Below are 14,389 nucleotides of genomic sequence, written 5' to 3' on the forward strand. Positions count from 1 at the left end.
CCCATGGCGCTGGATTTATCTAAGCATAAGAACCACCAACGTACAATTTTCCAAATACAAATACAGCTCTGGAATAAATGAACCCACTGAAAACCTCCTGGTTATTCCACCAAATATTGATCTCTGAACTCTTCCTGAGTTAAAACATCAGTATTGTTGTTTCTAAATGAGCATGAACTTGTTGTCTTTGCATTATTTGAGGTTTGAAAGCATGGCATCTTTTTTGTTATTTTGACCATTTCTCATTTTATGCAAATAAATACAGAATCTTTGCTTGGAATTTCAGAGACATGTTGTCAGTAGCTCATAGAATAAAAGAACAATGTTCATTTTACTCATATACCTATAATAAGTCAAATCAGAGAAACTGATCATTTCAAGTGGTCTCTTAATTTTTTCCAGAGCTGTATCTGCCCCTAACTTGGTCAAAATGTAAGAAAATGCAAGTGATAGAGAGGGTGGAAAAGCGCCATGACTGTGGAAAATAGTAAAATATTACATAGGACAAAAAGTCACATTCATGAGTTGCCAAGTGAAAATCTGCTGTCTAATGGGACTTTCGGACTCTTTACACACAGGAATGTTTCTTTCTCAAATGGGTTGTCAGTTTCAAAAACATCTATGTACACACAGCTCCATTCCTAGAAATGTTTTCATCCACATAGAAACACGGACGGCCGTCCAAAATGCTCTTCTACTATCATGCTCTCCCAGACCTGTAAGTGGTGCTAAACATGGAGTAGTTCTCCTATGTGGTGTGTGAAGTATCCAGTGTGTTAGTGCAGCATACAGAGAATTACCTGAAGTTGATTAATGGGGTTCTATAGCAGCTGCAGCACAACCACAGATGTGTAGTCCGTCATTGTCTTTGTAACGTATGATGTGTTTGGAGTTGTAGGTCAGGTTAGTGGATGGGTTGATATGTCAGCGTTACCCAAGGGCAAGACTTCTGAAAACCTCTACAGTCCCCAAAATATGGCAAAAAACTTATCAGTGTCAAAAAATAATATTTTTCTGTGGAATAGGTCTTTTAAACCAAAACTGTCACCAGTTCTTTTTAGAGTCTGTTGAACTGTCCGCTGAGATCAATAGGCAAAAGTTGCTGAACTTGTCCAAACTGCTTAAATGTTTCAGGTCAATCCAATTGTAATTAATCCCCCACAGTTAATGAAATCAAGATATATGGAGAAGTTTTTTAAGTCATGAGATCAAATCTACTAAAGATTTCTGCAAAATTGTAGTTTGGAATGGTTTAGAGGCCTTTTAGTGAGATACAAGAGGAAGTGACTGCAGTATTACATAGATTACTGGAGCAAAAGTAATCGCTACTGGGTAGAAATTAAAGGAGGACCACACATTACTAATAATGCAACACCGATTTAAAACTAGAGCTATCAGTTTATAGCGTGACTAAATAACTAGCTAATTAGCTTCTTTGTTCTGCTCTTTGTAGAGCAATCCTGGAAAGATAACCAGCTAATATTAGCTAGTTAAATAGTATGTATTTCCTACATGCCAGAAAACTTAGAACATTTTTAGAGACATTTTTGTAACTTTCCTGGAGCTATTTAGAACAAGATTAGCAGCTGTAGTGCTACACATTTGTAGTACTACAGCTACAAATGTGTAGAGCTCTAGTTTAGCTAGCTAAACTCGAGCTATCAGCATGTAGCATGACTATTTAACTCACTAATATCAGGTGGTTATACTTCCAGTATTGGTCTACAAAGAGCAGAACAAGGAAGCATCAGCATTCTGTGCCATAAGCACCACTAAATATCAACTCCATGATTCGGTGAGAATCTCACATCATTCCAGGTCTGCCTTCCTTTTGTGTTTTCACCAACACGTATTAAGATCATTACTTGCTAGAACCCCAGTTGAACCATGATTGTGAAAATGTTCTATGAGCTGTGGATCAATGTGTGTAGCTACTGCAAAGTCTTTCTTGAGATTGTTTTTCTTTTTTTTTTCCTTTAAATGTGCTGCTAGGTGTGTTGAACTTTTAAGTTATGGTGTTTGTGACTGAGCAGCCATGTTGACTCTTCAAGCTAGCAGTGTGTAGGAAGTGTAAGACAAACATTCTATAAATTTGGTTGACATAATATATTTTTAAGAAATTATTTTTATATAGATTGTCTTTATTTGTATTTTTTTGTATGTTTGTGTAATAGCTGTTAGCTAATGAACTCAAACAGCTAAGAGCGTAGCTTCAAACAGCTGCCATTAAAAATGCTAGTGCAGTGTGTGAGTGGTATTTCATCAGAAGTGGACAAAGAAACATTGGTGTTCACTTATGATGCTTTCCTTTTACCTCTATAGTTTGAAACTGGATCTGAGATAAATTCAAACCCTTTTTATGCTAGCTTTAGCTGGTCTATCAATTACAACTAGCCTAGTTGAAACCAGAATAGAACGACACAAACACATTTTCTTCTCACTATGTGAATATAAATCTGGCCATACCTCTCTTGTTTTAGGTCAGTTAAAGCAAATAGAAAAATTATTTCCTACATGCCAGAAAACTTAGAACATTTTTAGAGTCGTTTTTGTAACTTTCCTTGAATTCAAAAGTTTACATACATTTGATCTTTTAAACTATATGACATGAGTCAAACCTTTTGGGTTTTGGAGTTCTGGTCCATTCCTCCAGACAGAACATTTTAGACTAAAAGACTTTTACCTCTGGCTCACAGAACCTGTCTCCTTCCTGAGCATTTTGATGGTTGGACATTCCCATGATGTTTAAATAATTGCATATAATTTTTTTGAACAGATAAATGTGGCACCTTCAAGCATCTTTAGAAACCAGTCTGGTGTCAAAGAAAGTAGGGCAGTAACAATTCCTCAAATGACTCGAGTACCTCGATTATTAAGATTCTTCAGGGAAAATTATCATCAAATCATATTTTGCTATTTAGTAGCATATGTTCTGGCCAGATAATTATATGTGTCGTACAACACTCACCTCCACCAATGAGTTGTTGACAAATGCTAAGTGCTATTAGCACAACATAGGATGATCAAACGTCCTACTTTCCGTGGACATTTCCAGGTTTTAATTGCTTTTTGGGGGACTGACAGGCATCCTTAAAATTGACTGGAATACAACAATCTTTCTCCCAGAATTTCTGCCTACTGGCTGATTTGGAGCAAATGGCAATGAAGAACGCGGCGGGTGTATGTATACAGGTGGAGTGGAGACTCATGCAGATAGATGGAACATAGCAGCTTTGTAGATGATACTTAGATTTATGGAGTCGGTCAAACCAGAAAATAAATTTCCTCCCCCCCCACCTTTCCCAACAAATGGATGGCAGAGTCCACCATAGCGGGTACATAGCTTTTCAGTGTATGATGAAAGTGCCAAAGGTGCTGTCGTCGTTCACATGGACACAAAAGCTATAAATGTCATATTCATCTGGTAGATTAAAATGACTGAAAATGAATAAGGAAACTAAAGACTGGAGAAAACATCTTTTTAAAAGTGTCTTTGTCAACCTGCTGCTTTACTATGTTTACTATTAAATTTAATATAATTTCAGTTTTGCAAATGTTTTTGCAAATCTGAAATTGCAAAAGTATTCAGATTGACTTCTCTAGTCAACGTGAATTTGTGTCCAGGTTGATTAGAGAAGTTAACCTTTATTGTTACAGGTACATTTTCTAAGTTACATTAAAGTGATTGGTAGGGATGCACGTAAAAAATTTGGGTCAACATTAATTGAACTTAATTGACATTAATTGATAATATTTTATTCGATCCAAGTATTTTAGTTGATTAATCAACTAAATAATAATGGAGCAATTACTCAATTAGTAAAATAATGGAGTAACGACAACAGCAAAAAATCTATGTTTTCCAAACGTGGCCTTAAAATACTTCCACAGGTGTTCCTCCAGCTAACTAAAAATCTCCAACTTTGTTCTAGTTTCTAGCGCAAATATCTTAGTACCATTGAAATAAGACAAAACTAACTTAGAAGTAATTTTGTAGCAAGATATAAAAGCTTATTTTAAGTCAATAATTCCTTAATATTGATGAAAAGTGCTAGTTCCATTGACAGATTATTTGTCTTATAACATGGGGAAATGGTCTTATCAGTGAAGTAATCTGCCAATGGAACCAGAACTTTTTCCGTTCTTTGCTGTGTTTAACAAATGTCCCTAAATTAATACCAACTGCTTGGTTCCCATATTTGAAGCTCCAGTTTTATTTTTTTTAATATGAGGACAGACCACGTTTGGTTGAGAGTGGTGGTGCAGGATCGAGGCCGTCAAAGCGGGCTTGCTCTTCAGCAAACAGTGGGAGTGTGTAGCTGCCAGCTGATGGATTACCCTGACATCTGCTCCATTCACTCCTCGGCAGCGTTGCTACAACAACCGCAGTCCGCCCCTCAAAAAATGCTCCTCGTTTCACCAAGAGGCCGGGCTGCCTTTTTGTAAAACGGTTACCCCCCCTCAAAAGCCAGATACAATTTGGATGCTGTGTGTTTTGTGGAAGTAACAAAAAAAAAGGGAAGGTGGGGAGAGGGCTTTTTACCACTGCTAAGGGATGACGTCCAAGAGGATTTCAATCAGAGTCATAGAATAGGACTTAGCACACAGAATATTTGACCCAAAACATTCCTTAGCTAAACTTTGACTCAGTAGAATGACATTTTGAAAAAGCAGCTGGCCGGAAAGCTTCGGCTGGACTAATACAAAGCTTCGTCGCTAGCGCCGCAGGATTGTCTGACGGCCTCCTGCAGCGTTGGGTTGTTACAGTCAGAACAGAAAGAATACAAACTGTGAGTAAATATGAAAGACGATATGTTTGTCTTAAACTGTACTGTTTGGTATATAGGCCAAAAAATTATGTTTTTTATGAGATTAGAGCACCTGTCTGTCACGTCGCTGCTGTGTACCATGTTGGAGGCTACAAACAGGACTTCTTCTGGATTTCTTTAAATAACAGCTTCCTGTCAGGGATCCTAGGTGAGTTCTAGCTAGGCGGTCGCCTTCCCGCACTTTTCTGTTTGAATCAAATCTCACTTTACAGCTCAGTCTGGGCTTTCTCCCATTCACTTGGATTCCCTTAAATTTCTACTGGTTCAATCAGAGCAGAAGGAGGTGTTGTGAACGATGATGTTGATGTTCTGCTGTTTGAGAATTGTAGACTGCTTGTAGTTTTTGCAACGCCAGCAGAAGAAGCAAGCAAAGCCGTTCAATCCTTGGTAACATTTCTAAATATTTAATTATCCTTAACAGCATATTGGAACTTTTCCATTCACGGAGGAGGATGGATGTTCACAGCTCAGGCAATTTCCAGTAAGCTTCATAGCGTCCAACTGGCTCCTTACACAGCATTACGAAAGCAAGTTTCAACCAATCGCACATTGAGCGCCGTGCAAATGTGTAACTTTACAGCATTTTCGTTAGCTAAAAGATTGGCCCACTGATCGTGGTTCTTATCAATCAGAAACAATAAGAGGAGGAGGAGATGACTCATAATGCTCAAGGATCAGCTACTGCAACACCTTGCTTGATGCAGCCATGCCAAAGCACAGCAAGTGTGCACCTGGAAAAACCTGGAACAGGTCATTCGACAGAGCAGGGACATCAAACTGACCTTCGTTTGGGGCCACATCAAGATTAGGAATCATAACTTCCTCAACATGTATCTGCCACGAGCAACATGGCCACCATGACCTAAAAACGTCTCAGTCAGCTGGACCTTCACTGCTAAGAAAACTGTGATCGTTTCTCCAATTGCAGCAAGACTGAAGAAACTGGAGTGTCCTGAACATCACGATGAGCGAGTACTGCTGAAGACTGTGTGCGTTACTGATGAGTGCAGTGAGTTGTTTTGTTGTTTAAACATGATCTTGATCTTAATAAAGTAGCAGAATGGTATTTGGCATCAGCACGCTGCCTAAGATGAGACACCACCAGAAATGTTCTAATTATAGATTTTTGCCTTTAGGTTGGAAAGTTCTGTTCCATGAAACATTCCACTGCATGGAAAGTTAGAAAAACTTTCCAATACATGCCTAATGATACATTTGTTTAATTGCACCACCATTTTTTTAAAAAGAATTTGATATCAAATTTCTTCGTTCCAGAGTGGCACATAATTTGCTTCAGTAGAAGACGAAGCAGAGATCCGACTTATTCCCAACATGTCAAGTTATTGGAAAATGAATTGATGTGTTTCATGGTGTCGTGCCGGTCTGCCAGAGGTTTGGGGTGTCTGATGTTAAAATTTCCCGAGTGTGTCGGTGCCAGTGCACCTGTGAACACCTGCGTTACGGTGAAAAAGTTTACCTTGTTCCATACTGAGCCAGCTCTTATCGCTGCAGCTGTCTTATTTCCGTGACTCACACACACACCGTCAAATGCCTGAAGCAGCAATCACACTAAATTAGGTTTCGAAGAAATTTGGTTTGAAGTTTTATGTTCGATCATTTAGATAAGGAACTTCCAGCGTCGCGAGGCGGAGTCCAAACGGCACGGCGGCTCTGGAAACTGTGACGGCCGGCTTTCTACAGAGAACAGTATTTGTCAGCAGGCTGAATATTTATTACTGAAGCCACTTGATAAATGTTATTATTATTTTATCTACTTTGACAGCAGCATTCAGATCGTAATCTTATTTCCCAACAATGACGTTGACTCTGAAGAACGAAGATGAAAGGGGGGGAAAAGCGAGGTGTTTATGAAGACTGTCATTAAGGCAATGCATAAATCACACGTATCACAGTGTGCACCTGAAACGTCATATCCAATAAATCAGAACCCGGCTTATTAGTGATGACTGAAAAAAAGAAAAAAAAGAAGAAGAAGAAGAAAGATTTGTTATTGGTTGGTTAGAATAAGTCGTGGTTGCAACATGTTGGATAATGATAATGATAATTCCATAGAGCCTAGCTAAAAAAGAAAAAAAAACTGTCTGCTCTCTGGAGAAAAGGTTTTCTGTGGATAAATTGTTTTCCCAGGGAAGTGAAGGTGAGCATTTTCTATCCAATTTTAACACTGGACTCTGTTGATGTAACTCATCAACAGCTTTTTGCAATTTGTTGTCTTCCTCCTGAAAGACATTCATGTCTCATGTCCATCTGCTGCATACTGAGGTGTCTTCTGGTAAAATAAAGAATATACATAGTAATTCTCTCTCTGAAAAAAAAATTAAAAACTGATGTCCACATATGATATAATGCCCAAAGTGCAACAGTAGGAAGAAAATCATCATCATCATTAAAAAAAAAAAAAAAGTTGACATCAGCAGTATGAACATTCAAAGAGGATTCTGAGCATGATGGAAGCTCTGCTGGGTGTCCTAAAACAACTCCAGCTCGCATTTTCCTTGGCAGTGTTTACCTTTTCCTCTCATTTATTAACTTCCTAAACTCGCATTTGAAATTTAATGGGGGAAAAAAAGAAGAGACAGAGGAGGAGAAACATCAGAACATCGCCCCGTTGTTGTGGTTACCTCAATGTAAAAGCGATGGTGCGTACAAAGAGTCTGACATCAAGTCATTGAATAGTGCTAGAGTTTTAGTTGGCATTTTGTATACCCTGCTGTGATCATTGCAAAATCTTGCCACATTATTTTGGTCTAGTTTCTAGCGCGAATATCTTATTACACTTGAAATAAGACAAAACTTAAAAGTAACTTCTCAGCAAGACATAAAAGCTGTTTCAAGTCAATACATCTTTAATAATGATGAAAAAGTTCTAGTTTCAATCAGATTATTTCACTTGTAACATGGGGAATATGTCTTGTTATAAGTGAAGCAATCTGCCAATGAACTAGAACTTTTTCATCAATTTTAAGGAGTTTTTTACTTAAAGAAAGCTCCCATATCTTGCTAAATAAGTTACTTGTAAATTAGTTTTGTCTTATTTCAAGTGTACTAAGAGATTTGCAATAGAAACTAGATGACAAATACTGGGTAAAGGTTATGACCAGATAGTAACATGAAGGATCCATCCTCTTCTCAAGCAGCCGACACACACAAAGATGAACATTTTATAATGTTATTTATTTTAAAAAGATGTATTTTCGACCGAGATGTCACAACAAGTGGCCGAAAACGATAAAGAAAAGGAGACTATCTGAATATTAACCAAAACTTACATATTTGAAAGTAAATAAACCAAATAACAAAAACTTACCTCCCTAATTAATTAGGAAAACCATGAGAAAACTAAGTAAACATGTTTGCATAACTAAATGTACAACGCCAGTCGTAACAGTAAGATTTTGTGTTTTTGCAGTGCTGGAGTACTGCAAAGACTTCAGGTTTGTATTTTTTGGATCCACGGGGCTAAACGCTGTCTAAGACGCCTCCCTTCTCCACAAAGGGCTGCAAAGCAGACTGCTCAAGAATAATATGGCAGCGATGGAAGTTAAGGTTTCGTTGACCTGACTATTTGACAACCTTTTTGATCATTCAAACAGTAAAAACATCGACCAAAGCACAAGGCAGCAGAATGCTGATGTAAATGAGGCCCAACCAACCCGCCGTCCTCGAAAAGCAAAGCCCTCACTTTGATTCAATTCAGTTCAGTTTATTTATATACAGCGAATTCACAACAAATGTTGCCTTTAGGCACTTTACAAAAAAAGAAAATCATTTCAATTCAGTCATTTCAGTTCATTTCTGGGGAACTGCTAACACAGATAATGATGCTCTTAGATGAAACAACCCGACCACCATTATGGAGAAATGTCTCAAGAAGAAAAGCAGAAGCAGACTGTGGTCAAAACACCCATCCAACTGAGAACACAGGAACTCCACTTAAAACAACTTTGACGCACTTCTACAAGAATTTGAGTCCAACGAAGAAAGAGAGGAAGAAAGAAAGAAGGAAAGAAAGAAAGTCCAGCTTCAAACACTCGCCAGAGGTATGAAGACTGAGCTGTAGACGGTTTCCTCCTAAAAAAAAAAGGTCCAGAAGGAGCCAGGCAACAACCCACAGACTCAGCAGTGGGTGGTGGAGCAGCGAATTAGATGAAAAGCTTTTATACATACCAGAGTACTTAGTTTTGCCAATGACACGGCGTCTGATATCTCTGAGGCAATACTGAGAATAACTCGGTGTTTTGAGTCAATGAAAAACGGTAAGAATCCAGCAACTAAACAGGGCAACCGTGATGTTTTAAAGTGCTTTATAAATGAAATCGTTTTGCTCTGTATTGTACTTGTGTGTTTTTGTGTACGTGTATGTACCACATATGGAGGACCACTTTTACAGGGGCTCCTCGATTTTCTGTTTTTTTAGATTGTTTTGTTTTTTGCAGGTCCTTTTCGCTCTTCGTTAGATTTAGAGGAATTCTGTTTTGGGTTACGGTTAGACTCACTGGTAATGGTTGGGAAACTGTCTGGGCGAGGCATAAATGCAGTTACTAATATGACTGAAAGTCAATATAAAGTCCTCAGTTAGTACAGAAGAACAAGGACGTGTGTGTGTGTGTGTGCGTGTGTGTGAATATCTGGCTGCTGACTCTGCTTTGGCCATTTTTCTAAATATTTACAGATCCCCAAAATACAATGCAAACCTCTTGAAAGATTGTTTTGATCCTCCATCTGTGATACGTGTTAACTATGATTATGTTTAATTATTGTACAGGTTATACCTGGACCAGTGGTCTTCAGGTATATGGAGGATAGATCTTATATTTTGTGTCAGATCTCACACATGCGATGACTTGGTCTCTGAAAAGCTAACTCTTGCTATTTAGGTGAAACTGCCCATTTAGCCCATATCACAAACCGCCACTGTGTGCACGTTTTCGAAAAATGTTTTATCATCTCGAACTAAACATGCCTGAAGATTCTCAGCATTCCAAGTTTTCATATTCAGGAATGCTTAAAGCAGTGCTTCTCAGTTCCAGTCCTCAGGCTGGAACTGAGGATGTGTCTCTATTCCAGAACAGCTGATTCAAATAATTGCATGACCACCAAGTACTGCAGAAGGGAAACACCTAAAACATGCAGGGCAGGGGGGGCCTGAGGACCGGAATTGAGAAACACTGGTTTAAAGGAAGTCATTTTGTTTTAAACGTTACTTTAGAAACGTCCCTCTGCATTAATTTCCTGTGGAACGAGGCGACAATTGCTTCTCCTCCTCCACCCAAGCAACCGGCATAACTTGCACATGCGAAATTTCGCGCTCGTATATATGAATATTTTCAACTTTCGTTGCTGCTGGTTCATGGGAACCTGCAATGTTTTGCTGTCTTTAGTTGCTCCCTCTGTGTCGGGGCCCAAAACGACCTTCTGTGAACCAGGCAGCCCTTCTGGGCTTTTAGGTCAAAACAGGTAGCTGGTTCAATCTGCTACCGGTTTTAAAGATGTCTTTATTCAGACACTCAAAGATGCTTTACGGTGAAATTGGTCATTCCTTTTCACACAGACTTTCACAAGATGACACACAGGGTTTGGATGTGAGGTGGCTCTCATGATGAGCCCAGCAGGTGCGCGGTTCCACCGGGTGTTTGCTAACTGCTGCTGCCGCTAGTCTGAAGGAGCTGTGTGAGGGAGCGCTGAAGCTGCAGCTCAGAGGAGCAGCTTCATCTCAAAAGTGGCGCTCGGTCCACCCAGGCATTTTGCACAGCTGAATGGTTGCCACGGAGATTCAAGGATTTTCTCAAATGTTAACATTTTCAGATTAAAAGCATGCGTTAAATTGGCAGCCCTAGTTTAGATATTAACTAAAATTTCTAATTCTACTGGTGAGGAATACGCTATTCAGATTTCCTCCTGTTGCCATGGTGAACCATGTTTATTGCCTTCTTGTATGCTTTTACATTCTGATATCAGAAGACATAAAATTCAAACGTCAAACAGCAAAGACTTCAAATCTCGTTTTTATTCTATTAAAGAAGATTGTGGGGTGTTCTTTTTGCTTTTGCTGGCCTTGTGTTGTCATTAAGTGTTGATGTGTGAAGCCGACCGCCACAGTTTGTCAGTTTCCGTTCCAGGGATCGTTTATGGTTTTGTTTCCACACCAGTTGGATCACAGGAATGAGAAAATGACGGTAAATCATCCAGAACGGAAGCTCTTGAACTTGGCAAATGAAAATTAAGTCAAAAACAAAAAACAAAACAAGTAAGATTCAATTTCATGTTCGTCTTTCTGAGATAGAAAATGAAAAGCCATTCTTCTTGACATAATGCATTCTGCTTTCCCATGACTGCCTCATGTTGCTTTTTGCTGCCTCCCCCCTCCCCTCAATCACTGTTTAGACAGCTTGAGGCTCCTCAAGAACGGAAAGTTTATATTTATTCTGAGGCTTTGGAACTCATTCCAAGTAAAGCTAAGGGATCTGTTTCCTGCAGAAACAAACTTTTATCTTTGGGGCAGAAAGTCGTCTAATTGAGACAGCAAGGTGTACAGGTATCGCTTTTGATTCGAGTCTGTCACTGATAATGTGACCGGTTTTGTTAACTGGTGTTCAAACTGATTAAAAGTGTCCAGTAATGTTGCATTGTCTTGTCTCCATTTCCACCTTGGACATATTCCAGCAGTAGTTATCTGGAGCGATGATTGTCTGGGAGTTTATTTATTTTTTTCTGAGCAGAAAAATACAGCTGGCCTGACCAGTGATGGCAGATTTAGGTCTGCAGAAACAGCTGATGAGCCACCAGAAGAGCCGTCATCGTCTGCTAGCATTAATTAATTAATTTATTTTTTTTGCTCTTCATTAGAGGGTTTTATCAATCAATCAATCAAATTTTATTTGTAAAGCACATTTCAGCAGCAAGGCATTTCAAAGTGCTTTACATAATTAAAATAAAAACAGCATGTAATAAACAGTGAGAAAGAGAAAGAGATGTACCTTTCAAAAGAAAGCATCTCTCAGGTTCCTCATGTTCCTCCTATCCCAGCGCAAAGTGCATCATTGGGATTGTAACAGTGGTCAATTCCAAGTCAAGTCTAAACTCTCTGACGATGAAAACATGTTCAACATGTTCCCATCCAGTCCAGTGTGTCTACAACATGTCTTTATTCAGACACTCAAAGACGCTTTACGGTGAAATTGGTCATTCCTTTTCACACAGACTTTCACAAGATGACACACAGGGTTTCGATGTGAGGTGGCTCTCATGATGAGCCCAGCAGGTGCGCGGTTCCACCGGGTGTTTGCTAACTGCTGCTGCCGCTAGTCTGAAGGAGCTGTGTGAGGGAGCGCTGAAGCTGCAGCTCAGAGCAGCAGCTTCATCTCAAAAGTGGCGCTCGGTCCACCCAGGCATTTTGCACAGCTGAATGGTTGCCATGGAGATGCAAGGATTTTCTCAAATGTGCCTGAAATGATCAAAGCAACACTCCAGGTGTGCTTTTGATCAGGTAGAAACATTACCGGTAAGGTAGAAAAAAGAGCAGAAAGGTAACTGAAGAAAAGGACTTTCACTGGTGCTCAGCATGTATCAAGTGTCCAAAGGTGGACAGAAAACTGAAACAGGAGGTTACAGTGGATCATCCTGCACTAGTTCAGTATTAATGCTCTTCATGTGTTGATTGCATATTGTCCCATCCAGCTGACGTCTAAAAAGGATCAAAGGTTTTTTTTTCATTTTGTAGATTTGGTCCTTAAAATACCAAAATTTCCACTTAACTTAATATTTTGGTTTGTCTGAAGATGTCATTTTTAAATATTAAATGATTGATAATTTGATTGGTACTTCTGTAGACTTTTTACCAAATACTGTTTTTTTACTCTTACTTGAGTAATGTCTTGGACAGTTACTTTTTACTTTAAGATTTTTTTGGCCTTTATTTGAAAGTGTTAGGACAGGAAAGTAGGGTAACGAGAGAGAGGGAAGACGTGTCAAACATCACCAGGTCGTGAATCAAACCTGCGATGGCTGTGTAGGGTCTCCTTATGTGGGTTGTGCATAACCCCTCCGCTACCACAGCACACCTACTTTTTACTTTTACTTGAGTAAAAATATGTTAAAGTAGTGCCACTCTTAGTTGAGTACAATTTTTGGGTCCGCTGCCCACCACTGAATGTCAACATCAGGATTTACTCATCCCTAGTTGATCTGGCAATTCAACTTTTACCTGGGAGTTGTGTCTGGAGATCCGAACACAAAGTTTGAGACCCGCTGGTCTGTAAAAAAGTACGATTTGCAGGTTTGTCGTACTGCAGACAGTTAAAAGTCACGGCATGTCATGTCATGAGGACAGGACTGAGCAAGAATTCCTGAGTTGTTCTCCGTCAGTAGTAAAAACACTCCATCCAGCCAGGACTCCCACACACAGTCAGGCCAGTGTAAAGTGGTCATGCATCCCGGCAAATCTGTCACCAGACGCTTAGTGTGTCCCCCCCAGCCGCTGACGGCCGCAGTCTGAGCCCTTTGTCCGCCTGACTGCTGCACAACAGGCAGAGATTCACATTCCCCTCAACCTAAAGGCTGCACTCTGCGCCGCTCTGCAGGGGGAATATTTTTATGACACATATTTGATCTTCTCAGCTTGTCATCCAGTAACAGAACGCTCGTCAGCTGTGGACAGGGTGCTGTACTTAGCTTGATGATCAGAACCGGGGCATTCGGTGTTCGGTTTGAACACACCACTACCTGCCCTGGGAGCGAGGAGCACATAAATCACCGAGGAGCTTCCTGCTCTGATTCACCGTTGTGTCAGATGTTATCAGCACATGCCAACCCCCGTCCAACGGAGAGTAAAACTGCCTGTTACGCTGACAAGTATTTAAAGTAGACCGAGTACTTAAAAAGCGGAATGGGCAAGCTCTTCGTCACTACGAAACTCTGTGCATTACGAGGCTTTGAGAAATTTATTAGCCTAAAATTCCTTTGCAAAAGACGTTCACATTCCTGAGCTGACTTGTTATTTACAGCATCAAGAGCTCACAGAGCCAAGCAGACTGACCAAGGAAGCCGGAGCTGTGGCGTAACTCGGCGAGTAATACTCAGAATTTGGAAACATCTTTCCTAAATTTGTGGCAAGTTGAAGGGATGGTTATTTTAAAGTTCGGTGACAATACATTGCAACATATTGTCACCAAAAACATAAAAGAAACACATTCCATCTCTATTTTTTTTATTATTACAAAAATATGACTTATTTTCCTTCCACTTTAAATTGTGTGAATCTTGTCACATAAAATCTCAGTAAAATATCTTGAAATTTTTAGCTTGTAATTGACCAAATCTTAAAGCATTAAAGGGACACAAACACATGAGCACACAGAGTTCTAATTTTAAAGTATTGTCATCAAACTTTAATAATAAATGTCCCTTTAACTTACTGTTAACTAATCTGTGAAAATGAGCCATGTTTTTTTTTTTGTTTTTTTTTTGCCTGATTGATTTATTGTGATACCCCCGAATAATGGTCTGTCTGTGTGTAATTTGTTCTCAGTCAATTTTTTTTC

This window comes from Poecilia formosa, unplaced genomic scaffold (assembly GCF_000485575.1).
Source record: "Poecilia formosa unplaced genomic scaffold, Poecilia_formosa-5.1.2 Scaffold325, whole genome shotgun sequence".
Classification (NCBI taxonomy): Eukaryota; Metazoa; Chordata; class Actinopteri; order Cyprinodontiformes; family Poeciliidae; genus Poecilia; species Poecilia formosa.